The sequence below is a fragment of the Ursus maritimus genome, unplaced genomic scaffold (genome assembly GCF_017311325.1).
Source record: "Ursus maritimus isolate PB19 unplaced genomic scaffold, ASM1731132v1 scaffold_2, whole genome shotgun sequence".
In the NCBI taxonomy this organism is placed as follows: Eukaryota; Metazoa; Chordata; class Mammalia; order Carnivora; family Ursidae; genus Ursus; species Ursus maritimus.
Window position 1 is genome coordinate 36,391,415 of NW_024424452.1, and position 25,969 is coordinate 36,417,383.

The window sequence follows — 25,969 nt, forward strand, 5'->3', positions numbered from 1 at the left end:
CGCTGGCGGATAAGTTCCCAGGTGCTCAGCAGGGAAGTGCTGGACTCGAACCCTCAAAGGGGTGACTTCGAGGAAGCATTGCTTCTCTTGGATTCCCCTTCCCCAAACCGGCCTTGGACTACACCTGACGCAGCCCCGGGAGGAGTGTCCTGCCCCGGGGTTACCTGCACTTCTGGAGTCCTAGGACTCCAATTAAATATTTCTAAAGCACCTGGAACCAGCTGGAGGGTTTTAAAGATTTTCTTCTAATCTTTTCTTGCATTGTCCTAATCTTTTCTTGCATTGTCCTGTTTCGTCGCGCAAAGGCTGAGGTCTGCCGACAGTTCCTCAATCTCTAGTAGGATGAAGTTATTGTACCAAAAGAGCCAGGGCTCGTCCGGGATTTGAACCCGGGACCTCTCGCACCCTAAGCGAGAATCATACCCCTAGACCAACGAGCCATGGAAGTAAGTACTTCCAGCTCTCTTTATGACTTTGTGGCGACCCGGGGGTTGGGACAAGTAGGATTGAGGAAGTGACGCGGGGAGAAGATTCAGATTTCAGACCAGCAGGAAAAGGCTGAGCTCAGGAGCCAGTGGGCGCAGAAGAAGCCCACAGAGTGGGGAGCAGCCCGCTTGTGCCCCCCAATCTGGTGGCCCCAGCGCTCACAGAACAACAAGCCCCCAGCCAGGCAGAGGGTCCATGCGTCCCTGCACCGTCATGGGGTCACTTCTTAGACATTCCTAGCAGTCGCGAGCATGCGGCTCACACGCACTCTGGGGCAAAAGCCAGCCTGTCCCCGGGGCAGCGTTGCCAGTCTTTCGATTGTAGGTCACTGGGACGCCTTGCGTGGAAACGCTGCCGTCCTGTGGCGCACCCAAACTGCTCCCTAATCGTCTTCTGCCCAGTTTCGCGCTCCAAACCAAGAAAACAAACCGCCCAGCGTGGGGCTTGAACCCACGACCCTGAGATTAAGAGTCTCATGCTCTACCGACTGAGCTAGCCGGGCACCCATGGATGGCTTCTGTAGCTGGTGGGCTGATCTGAAGGTGATGGGAACTATGCTAAGTAATGAATTGGACCTGCGCACCAGAGGCGGGTCAGTAGGGTCCCACAGGAGCTCCCCGCAGCAGCAAGGGTGTGCTGCAAATCCAGGATTTCCCTCACCTTCCCATGGCCTCTAGCTGGGGAACTGGCCTGGGCCCGGTTTCCGCAGGGACAGACCTGGCGTCAGGTGCAGGAGGAGCAGCCCCAGCAGCTAGGTGCAGGGGGGACAGAGCGAGGGGCACAGGGGAGAAGGCCTAGGACAAGACGTACCAGTTAGTTTACCTACTGACGCCTGGACGGACATCTGGATTATTTCCAGGTTTTTTTTGGCTGTTAGAAATATGTAACAGCTATAAACATCAGAGTACAGAGTTTTGTGTGAACATAAGTCTTCATTTTTCTGGGACAGATACCCAAAGGTGCAACTGCTGGGTCCCATGGTAGTTATGGGACTTGGTTTTTTAAAGAAACTGCCACAGTGTTTTCCAGAGTGGCTGGACCGTTTTACATTCCCATCAACAACCCATGAGTAACCCAGTTTGTCTGAGAAAATGTTCAATAGAAAGAGCATCAGCAACCTTGTTGCATCTCCAACCTCAAAGAAAACTTCAAGGTTTCACTATCAACTATGAAGTTTACTGTAGTATTTTGTAGATGGTTTTGGTAAGTTATGGGTATTATCTCCTTTTGCTAGTTTACTAAGCATTTTAAAAGTCATGAATGGAAGTTAGATTATATTGAATACTTTTCCTGAATTTGTTGCCGATAGCAATAGATTTTCTAATGTCAAATCAACTTTCCACTCCCTAGGATAAACTCGACTTGGCCGTGGTATATTCTTCTTCTTATATGTCATAAGATTTGGTTTGCTAATATTTTAAGATTTTACATCCATTTTCATGAGTGAGATTATAGACTATGGTTTTAAAACTATTTTGCATATTGTCTATGGTTTGTTCTTTTAAAGTAGGCTCCATGCCCAGCACAGAACCCAGCAGGGTGCTTGAACTCACAACTCTGAGATCAAGTGTCAGATGCACAACATACTGAGCCACCAGGGGTCCCTGTGTTTAGTTTTGATGCCAGAGTTGTGCTGGCCTCCTAAAATGTGTTGTGGGGTTCTGTGCTCTTCTGTGAAAGATTTTGTGTGAGATAAAAATTTTGTTTCTTAAATGTTTGGTAGCGTGCTCCACTGAAGCCATCTGAGTCGAGAACCTTCCTTAGAGGATAGTTTTTGACTATTGATTCACTTTCTTTATTAGTTTTAAGATCATTTACATTCTTGCTCCATTTTGATTCCATGAAGGCATGTTTTTTAATTTAAAAAAACATGTATTTCTCTAAATTTTCAGAAAGGTGTTTAGCATATGCTTTCATTATTTAAGTTATGCAATGACTGTGAAGTCATTCTTAGCCCTGCTTTGTGTTGCGTGTCTCTTCCTTTATTTCTTAATCATTTTTTTGCAGAGTTTTATCAATAACCCAAGCTTTGCCCCAAGATTTGCCTACAGAGTGTGTGTCATTAATCTCTATAGTATGCTTGTTTTCTACTTCATTAATTTTATATCTTATTTTTTCCCTATTCTAACTTCTTTAGGTTTATTTTTGCTGTTCTTTTTCTAACTTCTTGCCATTAGTTTTCAATCTTTCTATTATATGCACTAAGGCTATCAATTTCCCTCTAACTACAGCTTTAGCTATATCTTACAGGTTTTGGTATGCAGTGTTTTCATCATTTATTTCCAAGTATTTCTAATTTTTTTTAAAGATTTTATTTATTTACTTGACAGAGATAGAGACAGCCAGCGAGAGAGGGAACACAAGCAGGGGGAGTGGGAGAAGAAGAAGCAGGCTCATAGTGGAGGAGCCTGATGTGGGGCTCGATCCCATAACGCCGGGATCATGCCCTGAGCCGAAGGCAGACGCTTAACCGCTGTGCCACCCAGGCGCCCCTATTTCCAAGTATTTCTAAATCTCATTGTAATTTCTTCCTTAACTCATGGAATTTTTAGAAGTGTGTTGCTTAATCTGCGATCATATTGGGATATTTTAGGGTTTTATTTTTGTATTATTTCTTCTGACCTAGTCTTAGTTTTTCTCCATCTTTTTAAACTGTTATACACATCTATTGAATTTTGTTTCAATTTTTGTGTATTTTTATTTTTAGAAGAATTTAGATCTTTTGCAGTCTTCTGGATCATTTTACATAGCTTCTGTTTTCAAAGATATTTTAGTTTTCATTTATTTATGCATAGTAAGAATAGTTGTATTATAGTCTGTGTCTAGTAATCTTAGCATCTAAAATCTTTGCCGTTTTATTTCCATTGCTTGTTGTTGCTTGGTTATTGCCCATGGTGCCTTATTTCCTTGTTGTTTTTGTTTTGTGAATTGCCCATTTTCCTTGTAAATTTCGTAGTGTAGGGATTTCTGTGAGATCTAGAATAAAAGTGTATTTCTCCACAGACAATTGTTTACTTCTGCCAGGGGCTCAAGGACTTACCACATCATTCGTTAATTTACCGTTTAAATTAAATCTTCTACTTGAGGGTTGTTTTTTTTTTTTTTTCCCCTCCAGTTGGTCCTCAAGTACACAGAATTGGATCATTCATGATCCTTAGTTCATGGAACACTCTCAAACTCACCATCCTAAACAAAATGGAAGACCATGCCACTAACAGTTGTGCAACACCATGGTCCTCTCCATTGCCGCATTCTTCTGATTCCTTCTCTCCAGCGTAACCATCCTTCCGATCCTGTTGGAGGCAGATGCTCTTGGCACACCTTGGCATTCTTCTTTACACACACACGCTGAAGGCATCTGCTTGCAAGTGCTTGTGACTCCACAGGAGGACTTTCCCTGGGCCCCTGGGCCTGACAAGGGGGAAAGGCTGGAGGAGTTAATTCCCTTCCCCTGAGTCCCACTTTCCTCTCAGCCCCAGGTACTGAGGGAGTGTTTTATAGGAATTCGATGTCTGGATGCATTGCAGCCTCTAGGTTCAGCAGAACAGATGTCCACCCCTGTAGAGCTTTTGAACATGGTTTGCTAGGGTTTAGTCTCATGTGTGAGAGATTCTCTAACACAGTTTTAAAGTGTTAACATCTGTTTGACGTTTGGGCTGATGCGACAAGGAATGGGGATATAACTACATGGGATCATAGCCTCAGACCAACAACATATCCACTATTGTTCTTCAAGTGCTTAGATTTTCAAGCTTTCCTGTGTTGGCGGGACCCCGTCCGCTTCTCGCTCTGCATAGCTGACCCCAGTCCACACAGCTGGAGCCCCAGAAAAGAGCAGAGGGGACCCCAACGGGGCCTGGCACTGAGGGTCAGGGCCCTAGAAGGGGCAGGGGAGAGCCCCAGAAGGCCAAGCCCAGCTGAGGAGTGCCGGGCTTGGCTTCTGTAGGCCCCTCCAGCCAGGCTGCAAACGCCAAAAGTCCACGGCCTCTCAAGCTCCTGGACTCCTGAGCCCGGGACTCTGCCGCGCCAAAGGCGTAGGTCTGGAGAAGAATGGGCTCCCAGTGCACAGGAAGGAAAAACCTCTTTCTCCCACCTCGGTGCCTCGAACTCCACTGACAAAGTAGTATCTGGAGACGAGGCTCTGGCGACGGGGCCGCAATTAAATTTTAAAAGCAGCGGTGGGCGGCACTCTGCTAGCTTGAGGCCTTTCAAAGTTACCTTTCCCGGGGTGGAGCTTCGGCGTGTGGCGCAGAGATCTCAGGTTAGAGCTCTGACCCACAAAAAGGAGGGCTCGTCCGGGATTTGAACCCGGGACCTCTCGCACCCTAAGCGAGAATCATACCCCTAGACCAACGAGCCACGCTGAAGTTAGGCTCCAGATTTCCCTTTATGACCATTGTGGCATCCGGGGCGGGACCCGCAGAGCAGCGCGCGGAGGGGACTTGGGTTTCAGACTAGTGAAGAATGGCGAAGCTGAAGAATCCGTGCGCGTGAAGGGAGCCCAGCGCTCCCTGAGCCCACAAAGTGGGGAGTGGGTCCCGCGGGCCGCCTATACGGTGGCCTCGCCGCTGCAGGGCGGGCGGCCACCCGGCAGGATGTCAAGGCGTCCCCGCGCCGCCCTTCGCCCTTCGGTCCGCTGCAGACGCTCCTCCCGGCTGCCAGCGCGCTGGCGGCAGAGGCCGGTGAGGAGCTCCCGTCGGACGGGGCAGCTGGACCGCTCAAGAGCGGAGCGGCGGCGCGTGGAGGGTGCTGAGCCCAGGTCACTAGGAAGCCCGCTTTGGAAAACGCCGCACCCCCACGGTGTGGCACCCAGTGCGTGCTTACTAAAGGCGTGCGGAGTGCATGGAAGAAACAGCCGCCACCATCTGCCTCCGCCTCTTGCCCCCGCTCCTCCAGGCTGCGCTCCCCTCTCCCGCCACTGGCAAGATCAAACCGAGAAATCCAGTTTCCGACGTGGGGCCTACAACCCCCGAAGCTGACGCTAAGAGTCGCTTTGTTATGCTGACTAAACCAGCCGTCCTGCGCTAGGTGCCATCCGACAGGAGGCGCTGGCCCCTGGAGGGAGGTGCATCAGGCCACGAATAAGACCCCGCCCCAGGCCGGCGTAGTGATGCCCGCCCCTTCTCAGCAGGGGCACGAGGCGGGTCTTCTGGTCCTCAGGTAGTGGCGAGGACAAGGACCCCGCCCTCGGGGCAGGGGACTGCGTCCCGCGGTCGGGGGTCGGGTTCTAGGCACTCTGCTGTCTCTGTGTCGTCCCCGTGTCCAGGCGTGACCCAACCCGCGAGGATCCGGCAAATCTGGACGACCGGGTTCGCTTTCTACTGTCTGACCATCACCCCTCCGGATCCATGGCGCGAATTTCCTAGCGCTCTCATCTGGGAAGGCCCTGGGGAACGAAGTTCTACCCGCAGAATCCCGGGTCTCGCTCCCTCTCTCCCATCTCCCACCAAAAAAAAAAAAAAAAAGGCAACTTAAGAGTAGGGCTCACCCGGGACTTAAGCGGGGATCATCTCGAACTAAGACAATCCGTATCCCTACAGCAGCCCACGATGCATTTTCCCGTCTTTTAAATAACCTCCTCCTACTTCCCGGAGTAGTCCCCTTTAACCCGGTTACCGCGGGATCCCAGCCTCCGGAGATTCTTACTGGGAGCCCTAGGTCCCTCCGCTGAAAACGTGGAAGGGAAAAGATGGACGCAGGGGCTCGTCCGGGATTTGAACCCGGGACCTCTCGCACCCAAAGCGAGAATCATACCCCTAGACCAACGAGCCGCCACACTCTACCTCCCCCCCCTTGTGCAGCTGACGCACGCGGAAAGGCCGACCGCACCCGATAGCTCAGTTGTTAATGTGTGCGCCTGTGAAGCCGGCTCTAGGCGTTCGCGGGTTCGCAGCTGCTGTCAGGTTTCAGAGGGTTCTTTCTGCCACCTAAATCAACAAGCTCACGAACCAATCCACGTGCGGCCCCGAGCTGGCCCAGCTGCGGGAAGACCGCCCAGCCGCAGCTCTACAACCCACCGCTTCCCAATTACGCGTCCTGATCACTGCAGCGCGCAGCCCAGGCTGGGACCCAGAGGAGAGAGAATCGCAGCAGTGCCCACGGTGAACTGCGGGGGGCACAGCTCGCCCGCAGTCGGTCGCAAACCGGGCACACTGCTCTGCCCCCAATCGGCAGCGCCTATCTTCCTGGGCTGAAGCCCTCTAAATTGGCCCAGGACCGGGAGACAGAACAAATATGGAATTCCCAAACTACCGAATATTGGGAATTGGGACCCCCTATATCCCTCTACTTCATTGATAACTGAATCAAACTCTCCCCCCTTAAGACCCCATGAGGACTGGAGCGTGGGCAGCGCTGCTGAGAGAGGAGAGGTTGGCAGCAAAAGGAGTTTCCAGGACTATAATCCTCGCTTAGAACGCAAGAGGATCAAATCCCAGAGGAGCCTAGGTTTTCAGACTGTCTTGTCTTTTAATTAGGGACAGCCTGCTGTGTTCCCAGAGGAGGAAAACCCTTGTGGAATTCCTTCCCGGGTACCTTGCTAACAGGGAGCGAGGAAGTCCTTGGTGTCAGCGTTAAAGTGCACTGGTCCTTCCCCTGTCCTGGGTATGGGTGCTGGAATGGCTACTCTCCCTGATCTCAGGAACGGGGGTCCAGAGGGGCACATGCTTTGAGGGCAGGAACCAAGCATGGCTTCCTGGCTGAGCAGGAATCTGCTTTTATCACCTCACACGTTGTGCACCCAACAGGGCACTTTTCAGGCAGGAGTGGATAGCTGGGAGCAGAGGAACAACCCATGTGGGCGGGAATCCTCAATGCCTTCAGTGGACCACAACGGGCAATAAAAGATCTAACTGATGTGAGGCTCAAAGCTATGACCCTGAGAATAAGAGATGAAAGCGGAGCTCACCTGGTGACCATATGGGTGTCTTTGCTGAATCTCTGCATTAAAGCTGAGTCTCGAATGTGGACAACACTAGGATCTGGACCAGACTGTGGACAACATTTCCAGCCTCATACATCACCCTCGACCCTGACCCCAAAGGTCAGACACAGGCTGAGACCCCTGATGGTGCAAGGCGCCAAGTTGGAGTCCAGTCCTTCTCTGTGCCTTGATGAAATCTAAGGTTCACCTGTTGATGCCCCCAAGTCCCAGCACACCCTGAGGCTGCAGGAGGAGGGTGTGTCAGCTTGAGGCCACTCCAGGAATATGGAAGCCTGAGCCCCTTTCTCAGGGGGATGGAAAACAGGCCTGATTCCTCAAGTCCTCCCTCATTCCCTCAAAATATTTTGTTGAACTCCAACACCAAGGTCAGCCCTTGGGATCCAGCTCCTTCGCAGGGAGTGGCACAAAGCCAGGGTCTGCCAGTTTGGGACAAGAGGCCACTCAGGTCCGAGGGCTCAGGAGGAGTGCGAAGTGGGGAGGCAGGAGAGGAGAGAATTAAGAGGGGCCCCAGAACACCTGGGCTTCCCCTAACCCAGAGTTGCCTGGTTCAGGATGGTGGGGGGTGGGCAAGCAGGCTGGAAGCTCAGACAGGAGTCAATGCTTCAGTCTCAAGGCTCTGTTCTAAGTGCTTTATACAAAATAGAAGTAATTTAATATCCCAAAAAACCTTTGAGTCATGAGCTGTGATTATCCCCACTTAACAGATGGATAAACTGATGTCCTTGAGAGGCTGGGTTTTGTGGGTCCAGATCTGTGGAGTCCAACCAGAAAGAGTGGAGTCTAGTCCTATAACCCTCCTGCAATCCTAAAAGAACTGCCCAAGATTTGTGTTCTGCACCTTCTGCACCTTTCATATCTAGGGGAAGGCATAGACAGGCAGAGCCAAGCCTAGAGGGGCAGGTCCATATAGGTGGGGCCAAGGTTTTTCCCTTAGGGACTGGGTCTCCCTGCCTCACCCATAGGCACGAGTCCGCTTTGGGTCAGTCAGGATCAGTCGGTAGGGCCTCCTGCACCTCTCATACTAAATGAGACACATATCCTACACCTTCTCTGTGGGTGGGTGATAAGGTTGTCATATCACAGGGTAGGCTCAGATGGGGGTGTTGGGGGGGAGGCATCAGAACTTGCACCTGGGAACCCAGAGGAAGAGATGATCTGTCTCCAGAGGAGAAGGGGAGTGGGCACAGGGTCAGGCAGGAAGGGGCCACTGACCCAGGAGTCAGTATTCCATTGTCCCACTAACTGAGGGTCTGCTGTCACACCCTGCTTCTGCCAGAGGAATAGACTTAGATTTCAAATGTCGGCAGCCCTGACTCCAGAGCCCCAGTGAAAGGACAGCGGCCAGTCTGCTCCTCCCAACCGGCCTGGGCCCTGAGCATCTGTCTGCCAAAGCCTTGAAGCCCAGCATGGACTCACACCTGGACCCCTGACCCTAGACACTCCCACAAGGTGGGAACCAGGTGGAGGGGGCTGAGGGTCCTCCCTGGTCCCCCTGCTTCCCGGCCGGTTCTGCTTCCTTTTGAGACTCCACTACTCTTATCCCCACTAAGGCTGCTGCCCTTGGAAAGGGTGAGCTGAGGCTCTTATCTCAGAGACATGGCTTGAAGTCCACCTTGGGCGCACCTTTTAGGGCCCTGGACCTGTGGGTTTAACTGAGGCCTTCACCTAGACATTCTGTTCAAGCTCCCAGCTTGAACAAATCTTACCATCTATCGTGAGGCCCACACCAACCTGGAACCCATAAAAGAAAATAATCTAGATGATACCCCAAGACGTGGCCTCCTAGCATTTTCCAGATATATTCTATTCAAACCCACAGGAGTGGGCTGCCTCCCCTTCCCCCAGTAGCCCTGTGCAACCCCCTGGCCCTGCAGGGATGGAGAGAGAAAGCCAGGAGCCCAGGTGATGGTGAGGACAGTTCAGGGAATAAGGAAAGGGTACGTTTAAAATTAAATCTGACCGCAGTGACAAGCGCCAATTTCTGGGGCCCTCTGATCTCCCTCCCACATGCAGGTGGCCCTACTCCCTCTGTGCCCACCTTCCTTACCCTCCTCTATGAGGCGAAGAGAACACGGTACTTGGGTGTAACCCCTAAAAAACCAAACTCCCAAGGTAGAGAAAGTCCCTCAGAATGTCTCCCTTGAAGGTAAGAGTTACACGCAAACACGGTGTTCTCTTCTCCTCATGGAAAGAGCAACCAGGAAGTTTGTTTTCTCAGGCAGATCTCTCTAAACAGGGTTAGGACTTGTTGAAAGCCTGCTGTCGCCCAAAATGTAGACCCCGCCCAACGTGGGGCTCGAACCCACGACCCTGAGATTAAGAGTCTCATGCTCTACCGACTGAGCTAGCCGGGCGACATGCACGCAGCTCGGGCGCTCTGTCCTTTGTTCTGAGGCCTCAGGTAACTTGGCTGCAGAGCTTCTGGGGGTGCGACCCGAGGACATGGAAGACCTGCCCCCCCAGGTCTGGGAACGGGGTTCCAATCACTGAACCGTAGACGACGCGCCCCCGCCGCCGCAGCGGAGGAACGGAGCCATCCCCTCCGAGCTCGGACAGACTCGGCGCGCTCGCGGGCTGTGTTTGGGGTCTGGGCTCACCGAGTCGGCACGTTGCGGTGCGACACGGGGCCGCGCCAGTCCGAGGGCGCGGGCGGAGGTTCCCAATAATCCCCCCACCTCGTTTCTTGTCCGCAGGTGTCGGGGTCCTTCCCACCAGGGTCCCTCTGCCCCCTCGGCGCGACGCGGAGTGAGGGACACTTCTCCCCAGCAGGAAAAAGCCTCAGCGACCACCTAGCCTGTGCTGGGACACCTTCCCGGCTTGCCTCCACCTGAAGCCAACAGAATCTGGACATTTGGGGACGCCCAAGACTCGGGCGCACGGACGGTCGCCCCCAAAACAAGCACCGTACCTTAAACCAAAGAGCCAGGAGACGACGACGTTTTCTGTCCTTGGTGACTCTTCCTCGCCCACCTCGCCGCAGGGGAAGGGACCTGAGGGAAATTCTAAACGAAGACGCCGCACAGCCAAACGCCGTAACAGACGTCGCCCTGAGCGCGCGGGCCCTCGCAGCTTGCGCGCGTGAGACACGTGGCGCCGCCCACGGGCTCCTCGCTTCAGTGAGGAAGGGGGCGGGTCCTGACGCGGAAGCCTGCGCGCCAGGAGCACGCCCCGGTGGCCTAATGGAGAAGGCACTGGCCTCCTAAGCCAGGGATTGTGGGTTCGAGTCCCACCCGGGGTAGGGTGAGTCTATTTTGGCACTCCTGTGCTGGGTGGTTTCTCTTGTCAGCCACGACTGAGCGCTGCACCTCCTAGGACGCCTGAGGTTGGCGCACGGGTGTGTCTTTACACCCGTGAAGGTGATAAAAGGAGGGACCTGGTGGGCGTCGGGGAGGGAGCCCACCGGAGCTAGCTCGGGGGCGGGGTGAGGGGCGTCTCACAGAGTGGAAATCACAGGCTGGTTTGGCTGCTGATGGGCGGAGTTGAGCCCACCACCCATCAGCCCTTTGGATTAATTCTTCCGGCTTCCAGGTAAAGGGCTGAGGAATGGGTCCTAATCCATGGAACCTGCATGGGGGGGTGGCTTTTCTAGCACTTTGGAGGTTTCGGGGGGGGGGGCAGGAACAGAGTTAATAGAGAGTGGAGAAAGACCTATGGACCATACCTGGCAGATCTTCTTCCCAATCTGGGCCCCAATTCAAGAAAGAAACATCTAGAAGAGGACAGTCATACATACCTTCAAATTCTGTTACTCTGGGGTCCCAGAGTAACAATCCCAAGAGCGAATTCTAGACTCCCTTCCCCAAAACCCCACAACTCCTTAGAGGAGGATCCACCACGGGTGGCTCTCTTCATTGAGAAACACGACAACCGGACCCCGAGGAAAATTCTTCCACCAACAGCCTTGCTTGTTGGACCAGGACCAGGTTCTAGTGTTCCCTAGCAGAGCTGTGTCCCTAAGTCTCGCCGGTGGGGTGGGGTGTGGCACCGAGGATGCAGAAGTCCCGAAATTTCAGGTGTCCACCACAGGGCCAGACCCTGGTGGTGACAAGAAGCAAGCGGGAACATGATCTGACCTCTGATATTTCAGAAGAAGCATGGAGTGAGTCATCCTGACAGAAATCAGAACACTGGAACTCACAATTAGTGTCCACTTAATGACTTATTCGAATCAAGTTTGAGGGTGGGGGAGACTTTGTCTTTCCCTCCCTCAGGCTTGGGGACCAATTCGGCCACAAACCAGCCACGAAGCCATCCGCGGAGTGGATCCGGGTCCACCCCCGAACATCAATGCCGGCCGCAACCCTTTTTGGCGCCCCCCCCACACACACACACACACGCACACACACACACACACACGCACTCCCCAGCAGCCCCCGCCAGGCCCCAAGCATCTTTGTCTATACCAACCCCGGGTGGCAGCCCATTTCCTCACGCCTTGTCTGGGATGATGGGGGTGGGGGAGGAGCGGGATAGGAGGTCGTGGGGCCACCTGTCCGCAACCCCAGACCTTTCCGGCTGCACTGAGGCTCTCTGTGCCTGGAGGGGTAGATTCCAGGATCCGCCACACCTCTCTCAAGGCCTGACTCGCCCCGGACTTTTTGGCGCCTCCCTAAGTCCTGTGATTAGGTGGGGGTTGCTGAAGTTTCCAGGCTCGGTTAAACCCTTCGCTTCAAGACTGTAGAATTGAGCCCCACCTTGGACATTAGATTTTGAGGGATGCTGCTGCTGATCAGCCGACTTTAACGTTAATCAATCCCCCAATTGTGGATGCCGACACCTCAGATTTGGTGCTTCTGTGAACTACTGGATCCAACACCTGTCTATATCCGGCGAGGCGAGGGAGGGTCTTCTGTTTTCACAACACACACACACACACACACACACACACACACTGCAAAGACCCTCACAGCTGGCGGAGGCCAGAGACTCCCACGCTGGACCTCGGCTCTTGGTTCGTTTTGCCCTGAACAAAGTCTACATTTTGAGAGACCTGACCCGGGAGAGGGTGCCTGATCGATCGTTCTCGTACCGCACCCGCCGCAAGACTGCCATGAAAGAATTGTCAGGAATTTGCATCGTCCCCGAATATAATGCAGGCAGCACCACTCTCGGTAGCTCTCAATTAGGTCCTCTAGTCACAGCGGGCACATGACCCCGGAAAGGAAGGGGGGGATGGGAATCGCCTTCTTCCATTAGCTGATTTTCTCAGCGATTCCCTAGCACTCTGAGCAATAAATGGGCCAAGCACTGTCAATGCAGATCTTGATGCGGGTGCTTGGAACTGAGAACCCTTTCTGAGGTTGGAGAAAATGGGATAGGCTGTGGCCAATGAGCCCAGGAAAAAGGCCAGCGTGGAGCTCCAAACCCAGACTGGGAGAGAGCTTTGCGGTCTATCGAGTGCACTAGCCAGACACTGGGAACTTTTCTGTGGTTCTTTAGGACAAGGAGGAGCCTCAGCCTCACTCCCTCTAGAAAAGCAAAGTCCTGGAGTCAGACTCAAATCCTTTGCTTAACCTGAGCAAAGTCTAACCATGGACCAACTGTGCTTATGGCTGCTGAGGACATCCATCCTTTGTGGACCCCAATATTGAGTGTCTGGGTCCTTGCTTGTTGTGGTTTCCATCCCTGGGCAGTCTATGAAGCAAAGAGAAACCCTCTCCTAGGCCAACTCCTAGTTCCATCTACCTAAGTTTAAAAGCAAGGCCCTAGGGGAACCTGGCTGGCTCAGTTCAGGGAGTATGTGACTCTTGATCTCAGTGTTATGAGTTCCAGCCCCGTGTTGGGTGTAGAGATGCTATAAATAAATAAATAAATAAATAAATAAATAAATATTTAAAAAATAAAATAAATAAATAAATAAATACCTTAAAAAAATAAAGTCTTGAAAAAATAATTACATAAAAGCAAGACCCACAAAAGATAAAACTGTTTCTAAGAAATTTAACCACATCCTAGAAAAATGCTCAAGAGCATGTGTAGGATATAAACATGCCCAGCACCCAACAAAGTAAGACTATAAACATCTGGCATTCAATAAAAAATTAGCATACATGAAAAGAAGCAGGAAAATATACCCAAAGTCAGGAAAAAATAAATTAACAGTCACTATTCAGAAATAAAGCAGATGATAGAATTAGTAGACAAGGATATTAATACACTTACATACCCAAGAAGCTAGAGAAAAGATTGAAAATGTTAAGTAGAGACGTGGAAGCTATAAACAAAAAATAGCCAAATTAACTTCTATAGATAAACTACAATATTTGAGGTAAAAAGTACACTGGCTGAGATTAGTGGCAGATTAGACATGGTAAAAGAAAAGATTAGTGAACTTGAAGGTATAGCAATAGAAATTATTAAAATAAAATCCACAGAGAGGAAAGACTGGAAACAAAACATTAGTGAGCTGTGGGAAAATTTCAGGTGGCCTAATGTGCATAAATGGACCACATGTAAATGGAAGAGACAGAAGAATATTTGAAAAAATAACAAATATTTCCAAATTTGACTAAAACCATAAATCCACAGAACTCTCCCCCTAAAAAAACTGAACAAACCTCAGGCACAGGAAATATGAAGGGAACTACACCTTGGCATATTACTATCAAATTGCTTAAAGTGAGTGATAAAGAGAAAAATCTTAAAAGGAGCCAGAGAAATGAGATATGTTACTTACAGAGGAAGAATGGTAATAATAAAAGCTGATTTCTCCTCAGAAATAATGTAAGCTAGGAGACAGAGGAGCAAAATCTTTAAAGTTCTGACATTAAAAAAAAAAAAACCATGAATCTAGAATGTTTACATGTAAAAAAATCAATGTACGTTTTATGACTAAAAAAAGAAAGACCACATGATCATCTCAGCACATGCAGTAAAAGCATTTGACAAACTCAATGTCTTTTCCTGATTAAAAAAAAAATAAACAAACAAACACTTCAGCAAACTAATGTTGAGAGGTAGGAGGGGAGATAAGAAAGAGTCATAAAAAAACTTTTGGAGGTGAGGCATATGCTCATTACCTTGACTGTGGTAACGGCTTGGGTAAACACAAATGTCACAACTTACGAAACTGTTCACTTTAAATGTGTGCGGTCTGTTACACATCACCTATGCTTGATAAAGCTGGTTTGGGTTTTTTTAACGATCACAAATTCTTTGCCACTCTTTCCACTGAGAGGTGAGGTCTGTATCGCTTCCCCTTGAGTCTCAGTGATTTCTTCACCCAATAAATATATAGCAGAAGTGAAACTGTAGAGGTGCCAAGGTTGGGTCATCAAAAGAAACACAGGTTCCATCTTGTTGTGCAGAACAAGCATGTGGGAGTCCCAAAGTTGCTAGGTAAGAAATTCAGTTAGCCTGGAGCGTCTGTGCCATGAGGAAGTCCAAGCCGCATGGAGAAATCATGTGTAGGTGTTCCATTCCACAGTCCCAGCTGAGCTGTGCACATGACAGACATGTGAATAAAGGAGTCTACAGATGCTATTAGAATTCAAGTTTTCCCAAACTCCAATGTAACAGAAACAGGTGATACCTGCGATTCCCTGTTGAATTCCTGACCCAAAGAATCCATAAGGATAAAAACGTTGTTTTACTTTATTTTCATTAAAGATTTTACCCATTTACTTGAGAGAGAGAGAGAGACAGAGACAGCGGGGTGGGGTGGGGGAGCAGAGGGGGAGGGAGAGGGAAACAATCTCCAGCAGAGTCCCTGCGGAGGGGAGCACAGAGCCAGAGGCAGGGCTCCATCCCAGGACCCTGAGATCACCACCCAAGCAAAGCAAGAGTCTGACGCTCAGTGACCAAGCCACCCAAGTGCTCCAAAACATATTTATACCACCAAGCTTGGCAGTGTTACACAGCAACCATAACTGTCAAATGGTAACTATTCAAATAAAAGGCAGCAAACATAGTTAATAGAAGAATTTTGAAAGCTTCTCTCTTCAAATTCTGGAACAAAACAAGAATGCCTTCTATCACATCTCCATTTTATTGGAGGTTCTAGTTAGTGCAATAAGACAAGAAAAGTAATTAAAAGGTACAGATAAGGATGGGAAGTAAGTCATACTGCCATTTTTCACAGATGACATGCTTGAATATATAGAATACTCTATGGATTAGAAATAACACGTGAGTTTCACAATGTCACTGAATCCAAGATTAATACATAAAAATTGATTGTATTTTCATATATCTGCAAAAAATAGAAAATTATATCCAAAGCGATATAATTTACAATAGTATCAACCACATCAAATACCTAGTAAAAATTCTGAGGAAAGATGTACACAAGCTATCTCAGAAAAATATAAAACACTATTATAAGTTAAAGAAGACCTTAATAAAGAAGAGCTTCTTCATGCTTATGGCTTGAAAGACTCAATATTGTAATGATGTCAGATCACCCAGAACTGACCCACAGAATCAGTGCTATACCAATCAAAATCCCAATCACTATCGTTGTGTAAACTGACCAGCTGATTCTCACACTTACATGAAAGTGCCAAGAGCCAACAAAACAAAACAAATCTGGGAGACTAACACTCCTGGATATCAAGACTTGCCCACAAAGCTAAACTGATTTGGGCAAAAGCATAAACGGACCATGGAACAAAGCAGTGAAGTATTAAAACAACATATACCTGGACTCTTAATTTGTGAAAAAGTTTGCACTACAAATCGGTGGCAGAAAAGACAATCTTTTAAATAAATCCTTCTGAATCAGAACCCGTTTAACAGTTGTTGAAAGTGAAGCCCGCATGGCTAAGCATCTTGTCCAGAGCCTAGACCACCGCCATCCCGGGGCTGTGGTCCCTAAATCAGAAAGAACAATCATGAACTCAGTCAGCATTTGCACCCAGGACCTCTATCCACCGCAAGGAGAGTCATGCGTCTGGCCCAGCGCGGTCCATTATTGCAGGCCACTAATAGGAGCTCATGATGTTCTAGCAGCACATTTAAAAAAATATTAACAATAAGTCAAAAGAAACAGGTAAAATTAATGGTAATAATGTATTTTACATAGCCAGTATATCCAAAATATCATTTCAACACGTAAGATATCTTACTTTTCTGGTGACAGGTCTCCAAAACGCGACGTGCATTTTATACATTTACAGCAGCACGTCTCAATGGGGAGGGCGGGAGGAAACAGGTGTCCAGCGAGGGGAGGAGCGCCCTTAGGGCCACGGAGCGCAGAGGAGCTGGGCGCGGGCCGGGGTACTCCTGAGGCACGCAGGCCGGCTGACCGCCAAGCTGACCGTGGCTCTTCCCCACCCAAAGTGGCCAGCCTGTACCCCGAAGCCTCGCCGCTCTCCCCCAAAACCCACAAGCAGCAAGCTGTCCGGCTGCGTCTGGTCCCCAGGACGCCAGGCTGGATGAGAGCCTAGGCTCCGCTTCTGAGCTCGAGATAACCCGGTAAAAGAGCGGAGAGCAAAGATGCATGCCTCGGGCTCGTCCGGGATTTGAACCCGGGACCTCTCGCACCCGAAGCGAGAATCATACCCCTAGACCAACGAGCCTCACACACAATAGTGACTCTTAATACTTCTCTCACAACTGTTTGTATCGCGGGTGACCCCGGTTCATTCCCTGGCAGGCACAAGTCGCTCCTGGAAGCCAAGCGGGAGGCTGAGCGCTGGGGTGGCCGTGGGGAGACCCCGGGGACCTAGGTAGGCAGAGGCAGAGCGGCCCAGTCCCAGGACGATGGATCCGCGGAGCAGGATGTGGAATCGATTCTTGCCCGCGGGGGAGTTGGGAGCATATTGTGGGGTAGGGGAAGACGAGGGGCTTGGATGAGCCGGAGGCCGCGAGCTGAAAAAGCACTCGCTCTGCAGGGGAACCCGAGTCTTCAGGAGGTGCGGGTTGTGGGGACTGTGGATGGTGGCTGGGGCGCAGACCAGAGGAAGGGGACTAGCGTCAAGTAGGCGTGTGCCCTCGAATCTCTTGAGGAGGAGGAAAGTGGAAGGAAGAGACGATGGTTCCATTTTATGCGCCCAGCTCCTGGGCTGCCAGTCTGGGCGCGGGGGAAGGAAGTGCCCGTGGCGAGTTCTGGTTCTCCCTGTTGATCCCCAAGCCCCACGGGGTGGGTGACGACGCCCTTGGGAACTTCCCGCAGTTCTCAGCAAAGTGTCACCGTGGGAAAGGCAAGTCAAGGCAGGGTAAACAGTTTAGGGCTGGCTAGATTGGATAATTCAGTGGGATATGGGACATAGGGGCTGTCCCTAGTTGTCTCGTATCTGACCCCGGGTGATTTAGAGCAGGGGAAATTCGAGCTGGTGCGTCAGTTAAGGAGGGGGGTGGGTGGGGTATGGACTCAAAATGTGTTGGTTTGCATATGAAAAGCCTGTTAGCAGGCAAATTGTTTATTATCTCTAGGAATTAGCTAGCTGGGGAGCAGGGGCAGTCTCTCCTCAGCTAGCAAGCGCCCCCCCCCCCCAGACGTCAAACCTTCATGGAATACAGAAAATAAAAACCAGGTGTGATAATACAGGTGTGAATGGCATCAAGTGTTTTTACAAACATTTATGAAGATCACGTGACTTTTCTTTTTCATTCCATTCCATCAATACGATTGACTACTTTGATAGATTTTCTTGAACATAAAACCAACCTTGCATTCCTGGAATAAATCAGCTCAGCCCGTATTTTACTGCTCCAATCTTTTTAAAAGAAGTGAGGACAATCACACTGGGGAAGTGATGGCCCTTTCTCCCTGGGAAACCCCCAGGCTGGCTAATTTGAGACAGAAGAGGGTGCACTGGCCCCCAGCTCAATCCTGGCTCTGCAACTGTCAGAGGCCAAGGACACTAGTGACCCCCACTTCCATTCCCCATGTGCTCCGGTGACACAGGGTCATGTGAGTTGGCTCTTTGGTGAGTTACAGGTAGACCCTACACCAGCGGGAGTTGTCACGTAAAGGAAACTTTATTTGCAGCAAATAAGGAGATCATGGGGAGTCATCTCCAAAGCCATGACTCCCCAAGTGGGGGTGAGTGGGTTTCTTCTATTTAGGGTTAGGATAAATGTTCAGAAAGTGGAGTTTAATCCCCACATGGCGGAGTGGGGGGGGGGAGGCGCGCAGGCATAAGGTTGTGTAGCAGTACTTAGAAAACACACCTATACTGTGTCCTATGTTATACGAATGAAGCTTGTGCTCCTCCTGGGGCCCAGAGTGTGACATTATAATGAGGCAGAGGTCACTGCCATGCACTCCACGGTCTGTCTGCACAGGTGTGAATCAGTGGTGGAGCTCAAACTGGTCTAAACTGGCCGGAGCTCTTGGCTGTCACTGGGAGTCTTGCTGGTGACAGTTTTAACACCATCACCCCTATGGGGCACAGTTTCACAGACTCCGACCAGAGGCTTTCCATCAGGACGTGGGGCTGGTGCAGCACATGCAGCCGGTTGTCCCAGCCTCCGGCCCAGCGTCCTCTGTCCCTGCACCCCCACCCCTGCCTCTCCTGGAAAATGCATCCGGAGCCACTCCAAAGCCCCTGAGATCGATGTTTGAATCCTGCTCCCTGGTCATACCTTGGCTGGTTAGGGCTCCACCAGGTATTTTAGAGGCCTGGGGATGCCACCTGGATGGCTGCGAGACAGAGAAACTAAAAGGGACCCACGAAAAACTGCTTTTTCCAGTCCTTTTCCTGTTTGCATTCTTGCTAGGACCTACACCCCCGCCTCACACAGCTTATAGGACACATAATGTATGTTCTCCTTGTAAAGGTCAAGGAGTTAATGGTTTCTTTGGAGTCTTCCAGCACAACAGACAACATCTAAGGAGTGAAACTTAGATGTTTCCGCCCCAGTGGGAGTCCTCACGAATGTTTTCCAAGACCACTGACTCATCAAGAGCACTGGCTTCGAGGCATAAGCTACTTACGGGGAACCCCTAAACACTCCTCTGTGTTCCTGGATGCCTGAGAAGATACGTGCAGGGAACCACCATCCTCAATAAAAACCCTAGGTCCCAAGCAAAGACAAGACTCACTCTTCTTTCCCTTCTGAGTCTGCCAGACATTCTGCTTGGACCTACTCTATGTCTTCATCAAAGTCTGCTCTCACTTCCTCTCTGCTCACGTTTGGTTTCTAGGCTGCACAGAGCCAACGACCCTCTTGGCTGGTCCTGTGGGACCCCCTCTGCGTCCAACCTACATCAGCTGCACTCATGCACATGGAAACATCTGGTTCTCCACAGGCTGGTTGCTACAGCAAGGGCCACCACCCAACAGCAAGGAGGTTATGATGAAGTTCCACTCTGGCTTCTAAAGCCCTGATTTTTTCTGTCAAAGGGAGTGGATCAGGAGTTCAGTGCTCTGTCCCATGAGTTAGCTGGAGACTGTGGAGCAGACTGGAGGGGTTCTCTCCATGTTGATCCAGCTTCAGGTGAACGGGAGCCCTTCTCCTTTCTCTGAACTTTCCAGCTGCCCAGCCACTTTGGACACCTGCCACCCTAGGACTGGGTCTCCTGGGATGGAGGAGGAAATTTTGAAACTTATGCTAAAGGAAGGGCTTCAGGTTTCTTCTCCTGGTCTAGGGATGAGCAGACAGACACTCGTGGGTGCAAAAACTCCTGCTGCCTGCACCTGTGGACTCTGTTCTGTGACCCTGAGCATGAGGGCTGGTGTGTCACCCATCCTTCCATAGCTCCAGCCCCTCCCTGTCTCTCGATCCCATCCCCACCACCTGGGAGAAACCAGGGCCCTGCTCCTGACCCCAGCTGGGAAAGACCGCGTTGGGAGCTGGCAAGCTGTCCTCAGTTTGTGATTGAAACTCAAGGTTATTTTCACAGGATTGAATTCCTTGCACTTATGAGTGAACTGGGGAGAAGGGAAAATTGCGGCCTGTGTGTCTCTAGTGAACTCAGAAGCCCAGGATCAGAAGGCAAGGGACTTGGCTCCTTTACATTTAATTCACATCTGCACCCACTCTGGGAAGGTCCAAGGAGTCAGATCCAAGGACCACATCCACCCCAGGGGACCAGGCAACTGGGCAGCCCTGGTCTCTTCAAAATAGCTAGGAAACACACTCACCCATGTTGGGGGGCGGGGGTATGTGGGCATCTGAGCATGCTGTGTGAGATCCTCGAATTGCAGGAATGATTCCCCAGCTATTCCAGCAACGCCTCCATGGATTAGAAACACATTAAATATAGCAACGCTATTCCTGCCACGCCTCCATGGATTAGAAACACATTAAAATCTCATAATACAAAAGCCAACTCAGGTCCACAATCTGTGTGGAAGGGACTAGATGTAGACCCCTTCCTGAGCAACTCTCATGCCTCACCTTCAACCCGTTCCAGGCTGGGGGTCTTCCTGGCAGCTGCAAGTCCAGCACAGGGATTTGGTCTTTGGGTCTCCCCAGAGTTAGACCCTGAAATCTTGAGTTGTGCTAACTTGAGGTTAAGGCCTAAGCACCTGAAACCATTACTTCTGTTCACCCAGGCTTGTAAAAGGCTATACGCCCAACATGGGGCTTGAACCCACAACCCTGAGATTAAGAGTCTCATGCTCTACCAACTGAGCTAGCTGGGCACACTACCCCTTCTCTCTTTCAATAGGAAAGGGGGGCAGTGGTGGGGCAAGAAGACCTCTCCCCCACTGAACTCCCCCATGGTCAGTACTGTCTCCAATAGGATTCCCCTGCCTGAAACTGGCTGAGAACCTCAGGACTGAAAGCAGCGAGGGGGCGGGACCGCCTGGCCTGAAATTCAGGGACATGGGCAGGAAAGGGGGCACACTGACCCAGAGGGACAGACCGAAGGAGGCCCAGGGCCCCGGCAGCACTGGGAAGCCGGTTCCTGGGTGGCACCGAATCCCCGAAACTCCATGGTCCTTCTGCCCTGGATCCAGCACACCGGAAAGGACAGTGAGAAAGCGCTGTCTTCCCTCCCAGCTCTGGAATGGGAATCCAGGCTTCCCCCCAACCGGTCGGACAAGGGAAGCTTGGCACCCTCTTGCAGACTGGGAGGACAGGGTCATGGAGGTCAAGGTCATTAGAGGTAAGTGGAACAAGATGCCCTTCTCTACAGTGGTCCCTAGAGCATGAGTCCCCCCACAGCATTGGTCTGTGGGTCCAAATCATGAAGGAGTCTCAAACTCTCAAGGTCTCCTCCCCCTGTCCCCACCCCTCATACTCTCCACCCCACACACTCCTCGCTTCGGGGCGTGAACCAGGAAGACCCAGAGGACCCTCTGCAGGGGCGGACCCCCAGTGCCCCGGGGATACTGTGCAAGGTCGGGTCAGGGCCACCTTCTTCCTTTCCTGTCAGTTTCTAGAACCACCACCCATCCACGAGGGAGAATAAGTGTGGCGCCTCGAGGACCTGCTCATCCGTCCAGCCCCGGGATGCCACTGTGGGAGGAAGGTTGCCAGACTGTGCCCAGCGCCGGGACAAAGAAAGGAACTTCGGGGGACTCAGAACTGCACGGGCGCTTTAGGGGCTGAGCCCGGAAGAGGATGGGCTTGGCCGAGGACAGGAGCCTCTGAGTCTGCCCTGGACCCTAGTCCCCCTTTCTGTTAACAGAGGAGACACAGTTTTGGCCCAAGGCCCACGGCCCGTGCTTCCCCGATGGGAAGGCGGGAAGCCCTAGTCTCAGGTTTGAGTCCCCCAGGGACCCCCCACGCAGTCCTGGAGCCGGGCCCAGCTCCAAGGCGGCCCAAGTTCCCGAGCCTCGGCCCTGGAGGGAGGTCCCTGGTGCCAGGGAGCTCCTGGTCCAGGAGAAACTGGCCCTTGGGACTCTGGGCCTGGCAGTGTGGAACCTCACTCTTTGCTGGAAGGTGAGCTGAATCCTCCTGCCTTGGGGTGGGCATCTGGGACACTGCTGCCCCTGAGCTGGGGAAAGCAAGTGGACAGAATCAATAACAAAGCGTAGGGTCAGTTTGGCTCGTTGGTCTAGGGGTATGATTCTCGCTTTGGGTGCAAGAGGTCCTGGGTTCAAATCCCAGACGAGCCCTCTCTCTGGTCCTTTTCCTTCTCCAGATGGCCAGGTTGTTGCCCCCTAAGGGGGGTCAAAGTCCACCCAAAGCCAGGAAGGAACGGGAACCTAGAGACCCATCATTATGACGGGGATGAAAAGACCTTCCAGTCTGCAGAGCAGGCCTGGACCTGCACTTGCTGTCTGCTTAGACTGTCCCTCTGTCCTCTCCACCCCACCCCTACCCTCCTCCCCACCATTTGGCACGGGGGTGGGGGGCAGAGAGATGATGTTTCTCTTGACAGCGGATCCCAGTGTCCTCGGGTGGAGGGAAGCTGCAGGGCACAGGGAGCGTCTCCGGGGGACCGACCGGTCTTAAAACAAGATCCCTAGTTGGCGTCCCAGAGTCCAGATAGATGGGCACACTCCTCCCTGGCCAAGCCCCGTCTCACCCATGAAGGGATATCGAGTTAGTATGTCAGACAAGTGAGGGACAGAAGACGTTAGGGCCACCAAGGACCACCAACCAAAGGGACTTTTTTGGCATAAGGATGTTTTTCTTGTTTTAGATGTGAGGGGTCCTAAATTCAACCCTAAGAGGCCTCCTTGGCTGAAGTGGCAGTGCGGGGCCTGGCTGCGGTGCCTTTTCAGACCGAGAGGGAGCACGCCTTCGGCAGGACTTGGGTCTTGACAAAAGGTTGGCCTGGGTCAAGGTGTCACTCAGACACTGATAGGACCCTCAAGTGGGACTGCGCTCAGGGTCCAGCCACTTCCAAAACAATCACCCCCAGACCGCCGCCCAAGGGACCACCTGCACAGGCTCGCTCTGATGCCGGCTACTTCTGTTCCGAAAGCAGGCAACCTCTATACTCAGGCCGATGCCTTTGGCTTGGTTCTGTGGTTCCCAACTGTGTCTGGAGACCCCTTTATAGTATTTTAAATATTTTTTAAATATATTTTTTAAAGATTTTATTTATTTATTTGACAGAGATAGAGACAGCCAGCGAGAGAGGGAACACAAGCAGGGGGAGTGGGAGAGGNTGCGCCACCCAGGCGCCCCCCCCTTTATAGTATTTTAAAATTCCCAGGGATATCTTAAAGTTCTGAGGGAAACAGCCATACTCGACATCCATTGGAAACCATATTTTGGGAACTACTAGCTCAAGGCAGTCGAGTTTCAACTTTTGATGATGCTATATTTTTGCAAAGCTGGGTTTTCTGCAGTATTTGTGCAAACAGTGCAAGAAAATCGATGTGGAATAGGAACTCGGAGACTAGCCATCTGATTCAAGGCGGGAAAAGCAGTACAGGGCCCACCAAGTGCACACATCCTGGTAGAAAACAGTTATTATTTAGGAAGAAGGTAGGGGTGCCTGGCTCAATAAGGAGGGCATCTGACTCTTGACTCTGGGGTGTAGAGATTACTTAAGCAAATTTTTTTTTAATTTAAAAAAAATGTAAAATTACTTTTTTTTTTTTCAAAAATGTAATGTATGGGGTGCCTGGGTGGCTCAGTCGGTTAAGTGTCTCCCTTCGGCTCAGGTCATGATTTTGGGGTCCTGAGATCGAGCCCCATGTCAGGCTCCCTGCTCAGCGGGCAGCCTGCTGCTCCCTCTCTCTCTGCCACTCCCCCTGCTTGTGCTCTCTCTCTCCCTCTCTCTGTCAAATAAATAAATAAAATCTTTTTTAAAAAGGTAATGTATAGGGTTGAATGGTTTTCTCCTAACATTATGGCCACTCAGAACCTCAGAAGGTAGGGTCTTTGCACATAGAATTAGTGAAGGTGAGATCATCCTCGAATAGGGTGGGCCCTGCCCTAATGACTGGTGTCTTTACAAAAAGATTACATGATTATATGAAACACAGAGGCTCATGGAGGGAAGAAAGCTATATGATAGCGGAGGCAGAAACTGGAGTGATGGGTCCTTAAGCCAAAGATGGCCCGAGCCACCAGAAGCTCGAAGAGGCAAGGAAGGGCTCTTCCCCAGAGTCATTAACAAGAGTGGAAAGGGTGGCCAGCTGGTACCTTGACTTTAGATTTTGGTCTCCAGAAGTGTGAGAAAATATATTTCTGTTGTTTTAAGCCGCTCAGGTTGTGGTAACTTGTTACGGCAGCCACAGGAAATTAACAGAGGTACTGGGTTGGTAAGACTTTTTTTCCAAAAAGCAACTAAGATGTAGGGACCTAACTACCCAGTAAACTGAGCTTTCTTTTACCCTAAGAACACCAGGAAAGATTCTGGAGACAGACAGTGCCCTGAAGGGAGAGATGTGGGGACTCCTGGTAGGCGTGCCGGCCACAGGCCTGGGACTGGGAGCTCCAAGGGTCCAAGGCAGGGGTGAATCAGCCGCTGTGGTGTCTCTCCCAGAGTAGCCTCAGTTCCCACCAGAAAAAAAAAGAAAGAAAAGAAAAAAGAAAACCCGGTCCTATCAAACATTGAACCAGGCATAACATAACATTTTAACATAACATAACTTTTTAACAGCATAAACCATTGCAAGAGAACAGAAGAAAATCAGCTGAAGGGAACCCTATACCCTCCTTCTCCCTCTCCCCCCAAAATGGAAAACAAAACTCCCTGCCTCCATTTCCCTTTCCCTGGAGAGGGTGGAGCAAAGTTGAGAACCCCTCCAAATGTGAGGCCACCGACCTCCAGGCCAGGGTGGGGGAGGGAAATTCTGAGCAGTCCCTCCTCAGGCACTGGGGTGGCCCTGCTTGGGAGCCTCCTCCTGGGAGCCCCCTCAGGACCCAGAGAGTCGTGCCCCCTCCTGACACACCCCAACACACACATACACACACACAGACTCGGAGCTCTGGGTTTGAATCCTGTTCCCCAGTCAAATGAGGAGATGCAGGGCATTCTTGGATTACTCATGTAGGAAAAGATACAGCTGTGTCTCTCTCGGGCCAGGTATTCGAAAGCTGGGTGGCCCCAAATATTTACATCACTTCACTCTAGCATTGAGAAAGTGCGAGGCGTGCGAGGCTTCGGACAGCCACACCGTGACGCACGAGTCTCCCTGGAAGCGTCTGCTACCGGCCTAGATTGTTAAAAGCCTCTGTAAAGGATAGGAAATACTTTCCTTGCATTGCACCGTCTTAAGGCCTCTTTGGCAGTCAAAACCACATGCCCAACGTGGGGCTCGAACCCACGACCCTGAGATTAAGAGTCTCATGCTCTACCGACTGAGCTAGCCGGGCAAAGGCAGAAATTGGTCTTACGTCCCTGCTACTCTAAGTACCAAAGGCAAGTGCTGTAAAAAGAGGCCAAGGTGCATCCTGCCTTGGAAGAGGTGGGGCAGGCGCGACTGCCACCCGCGCAGGGGAGTAGGAGGCGCTTAACCAGGGCGTGGGGATGGGAGGCAGTTAACTAGGGCCTGGGGACCAACTAGAAATAAGTAGAAGTAGACAGTAACTAGGGGTGGCTCGTTGGTCTAGGGGTATGATTCTCGCTTAGGGTGCGAGAGGTCCCGGGTTCAAATCCCGGACGAGCCCAACCTTTTTTCTTCTCACAAACTCTCCCGGAGCCTCACTGAAGCTCTGGGTACCCGGCCCCGGGCCACACCTGCAGGAACAAAATCGCCCTGACCTACCACTGCCCCCTCAGCCCAGCACCCGGCC

General features: G+C 51.2%; 11 non-coding genes across 11 annotated transcripts; 3 read left to right on the forward strand and 8 right to left on the reverse strand.

Moving 5' to 3' along the window:
* Window positions 1-368: 368 nt before the first annotated feature.
* Window positions 369-440, reverse strand: TRNAP-AGG. Its single transcript has one exon. It is a non-coding gene; the product is annotated as a tRNA-Pro (tRNA).
* A 475-nt stretch (window positions 441-915) lies between these two features.
* Window positions 916-988, reverse strand: TRNAK-CUU. The gene has a single exon. It is a non-coding gene; the product is annotated as a tRNA-Lys (tRNA).
* A 3,785-nt stretch (window positions 989-4,773) lies between these two features.
* On the reverse strand, window positions 4,774-4,845 carry TRNAP-AGG. The gene has a single exon. It is a non-coding gene; the product is annotated as a tRNA-Pro (tRNA).
* Window positions 4,846-6,185: 1,340 nt separating this feature from the next.
* TRNAP-UGG lies at window positions 6,186-6,257 on the reverse strand. Its single transcript has one exon. It is a non-coding gene; the product is annotated as a tRNA-Pro (tRNA).
* A 3,453-nt stretch (window positions 6,258-9,710) lies between these two features.
* TRNAK-CUU lies at window positions 9,711-9,783 on the reverse strand. The gene has a single exon. It is a non-coding gene; the product is annotated as a tRNA-Lys (tRNA).
* Window positions 9,784-10,594: 811 nt separating this feature from the next.
* TRNAR-CCU lies at window positions 10,595-10,667 on the forward strand. The gene has a single exon. It is a non-coding gene; the product is annotated as a tRNA-Arg (tRNA).
* Window positions 10,668-16,875: 6,208 nt separating this feature from the next.
* Window positions 16,876-16,947, reverse strand: TRNAP-CGG. Its single transcript has one exon. It is a non-coding gene; the product is annotated as a tRNA-Pro (tRNA).
* Window positions 16,948-20,891: 3,944 nt separating this feature from the next.
* TRNAK-CUU lies at window positions 20,892-20,964 on the reverse strand. Its single transcript has one exon. It is a non-coding gene; the product is annotated as a tRNA-Lys (tRNA).
* A 1,350-nt stretch (window positions 20,965-22,314) lies between these two features.
* On the forward strand, window positions 22,315-22,386 carry TRNAP-UGG. The gene has a single exon. It is a non-coding gene; the product is annotated as a tRNA-Pro (tRNA).
* Window positions 22,387-25,476: 3,090 nt separating this feature from the next.
* Window positions 25,477-25,549, reverse strand: TRNAK-CUU. Its single transcript has one exon. It is a non-coding gene; the product is annotated as a tRNA-Lys (tRNA).
* Window positions 25,550-25,771: 222 nt separating this feature from the next.
* On the forward strand, window positions 25,772-25,843 carry TRNAP-AGG. Its single transcript has one exon. It is a non-coding gene; the product is annotated as a tRNA-Pro (tRNA).
* The last annotated feature ends 126 nt before the right edge of the window (window positions 25,844-25,969 follow it).